This window comes from Schistocerca gregaria, chromosome 6 (genome assembly GCF_023897955.1).
Source record: "Schistocerca gregaria isolate iqSchGreg1 chromosome 6, iqSchGreg1.2, whole genome shotgun sequence".
Lineage (NCBI taxonomy): Eukaryota > Metazoa > Arthropoda > Insecta > Orthoptera > Acrididae > Schistocerca > Schistocerca gregaria.
Window position 1 is genome coordinate 43328738 of NC_064925.1, and position 2934 is coordinate 43331671.

At 42.1% G+C, this 2934-nt stretch overlaps 1 long non-coding RNA gene across 1 annotated transcript; it reads left to right on the forward strand.

Moving 5' to 3' along the window:
• The first annotated feature begins 312 nt into the window (after window positions 1-312).
• On the forward strand, window positions 313-1856 carry LOC126278284 (uncharacterized). The gene is made up of 2 exons (XR_007550682.1): window positions 313-465; window positions 568-1856. It is a non-coding gene; the product is annotated as an uncharacterized LOC126278284 (long non-coding RNA).
• Window positions 1857-2934: the final 1078 nt, after the last annotated feature.

Here is a 2934-nt window from a genome sequence, read left to right on the forward strand (position 1 = left end):
TAGTTTGAATATTTCTCTCAGTTTCACCTCCAAATAAGGAAAGAAACGATGCGGTGGAAGCTAGTGTGCTCTCTTCCCTACTAAAGTCGAATATCGCGTTGACTAAATTTCCTTCATAGATAACTGAAACTATTTTCCGTAGCCCAGCGAATTACTACAGGTAACACCTCATCCATAACTTAATACGCTGCAAAGTGCCAGAAACCAAGACTCTTCATATTAAAATATACATCCGGTATCGACAATCATGACTGGAAAGCCTGCCCTGAGAGTTCTCTACAAATTTGTAGATTGCGACACCTGTCTGATATCGAGATGTGATTCGTGTCGATTGCTGGTATGGAAGGCGCTGGGGTCTATTCAGTTGGTGTCTGTCCAAGCGGTGGTAACCCATTAACTCTCAGTGTAAACGTTGAGTGCCACAGTTCGGCCTTACGGCGCGAGGATTTCGTTTGCGTGGGGATTGTGAGTTGTACCGGAGTTTATAGTAAAATGGGAGTATTCTGGACGGAAGTTACGTTTCTGGGTGTTCGGCCGCCTGCCGCGAATGATTTTATTTTACCCCAGTTCGGCGACTTGCATGTAGATAACGAAATGGAGACGAGGACGACAGCTACGAATGCGGTCGTCCGTATTCCGCGAGCAGTGCCTCCTTGGTCTGTATCTCTATGTTGCTTGATGTCTGACTGCGCAGTTCTCGGTAAGTACGGATCATTCTTTGCTGATACGCCTCGCAGCGCAGCCGTTAAAGAGTTTTCCGTGTTTATGTGCGGGCAACGAAGAAGTTTATGCGTGATGTCAGTGCTTGCTGTGTTTAGCGAACTGTGGTTTACTTTAATTCCTTAGAGGATTTTCATTTTCACTTACACTTCGGGAAAAGGTGAAAAATTAGTTGCTTCAGCATACTCCTAGCAGTTAAACTAGTTTGAATAAATGTTAATTCGGGGTTTTTGACGGTTTGTGTAATAATTAATTAGGGACACTTAGCTTCGTAGTTGCGCTCTGTAGTCAAATGTCACAGAATCTTCACTGCGTAGAATACTTACTGGAAGGGTTCACTGCAGTTGGCAACGGTGTTGGAAGACGAGCACAAAGGGTGTCCCGTAATTACAAGTAAATAATGGTGCGTAACGCGTTGAGCCGGTCACAGCTTCTACAAATAGCGTGGCTGCGAGAACGTTTCAGTTCATCGCGGAGTAGTGGGTACACACAGGGTAGCGTGAAGATCCCCCACCCCAGTACGCTATAAAACAGATTTCACTTCAGTTAATTAACGTAACTATATAATTACCGTGCTGTGTAACTTGCCAAGCATAGACCGATAACTGCTGGCATCTTGTTCAGCTTTTTGTCGAAAAGCTCTTGGAAACACGAAGTTTCGCCGCTCATATTCAGTGAAATAGTTTTATTAGAATTTATCCCACCGTGTCGCGAGTTTCCACAACTGTAGAAACTACAAAGGTAAAAAGGAAGCATCACTCTTAATAACCAAAAGGGTTGTGATGTCTTATCTCTCATGAAGAGATAAAGACGGGAGTGTATTCCACCCACAACATAAAAGTGAAAGCGCAGTGAAATAAGTAATAGAAGTCTCAAGTTCGTCTACGGACAATGTGGGCTGTATGTCCTTACAGTGTGTTTAAAAGAACTGCCGTAAGAGGACGAAGTATGGTGATAAATCCTCGAATCCGTGTGCCTCTTCCACTGTGAGGACGAAGCAGCATTAATAGTTATTAACGGTTTCATCAACCATTCGAAGAAAGTTGGTGCAATCAGGTTTTAAGAAAATTTCCTTTCCGAGAGTTTGTGCTTTAAATGTTAAGGATCGCCGGCCTTAGTGGCCGTGCGGTTCTAGGCGCTTCAGTCTGGAACCGCGCTGCTGTTACGGTCGCAGGTTCAAATCCTGCCTTGGGTATGGATGTGTGTGATGTCCTTAGGTTAGTTAGGTTTAAGTAGTTCTAAGTTATAGGGGACTGATACCCACAGACGTCGTCCCATAGTGCCCAGAGCCATTTGAACCATTTGTTCAGGGATCTCTTTGCACGATAAATCGTCATGTGGAACGAGTCATTTCACATTCATATTGCAAATTTGTACTATAAACATCACCATATAATTCCCCCCTCCCCCTTTCCGGAAATGAAGATATACAGATTGAGTTAGCAATTCCAACCCACCAGCTTTTACACATTACAATCACAGAAACGCTTCTACGAAATAGTTTTCAAGGAAAAACTTTTTCAAATTATTTCAGTTCACCTTGCCGTCAGACATATTATATCACTGGGTAAGTGCTCAAAAATTTTTTTGTATCGTTGTGAACCCCTTTCTGTGCTACAATCTTAATGCTGGTTAATGAACGTCATTTTTTTCTTCTGGTATTGTAATTATGTACCTCATTCTTAACTCCATGAGGATTTAGTAGACTATCTAGTTGTCAGTGTCCAGCTCCTTAAACAGATGTCTAAAAGATGATCGCGGGTGAGTGCCACATACTACTCCTATAGCAAGTTATTCGGAAATGAACGTGAAATTCAGGGTGAAACTATTGGCAGAAAACCAGTCAATGATACTTTTGAGAATTTTTCACCCGTTTCTACCACTTATGTATACTGAGAGTTTCGTGGATAAATATTTTTCCCATTTTAATCCATTTCCTGAACGTTTTTCGACACTTCGCGAGTTTAGGGGGCCCACTTGGGATCTGATCTTTTTTTTACGGATTATAGTCGGTTTGACTATGCTGATCACGAATGTGAAATATTTGTCATCAGTTTTGAAACAGTAAAGCAGCATACTGTCATTTAAGTCAATTAAATTGTGAAATGGGTTTGATACAAAGCGTTGCCACCATAGAAACTCGGCCAAATAGTTGGACAGCATATTGCACTGAGTACCAAACATGCGCTTGTTTTTCTGTTTTTCTTTCTGCCA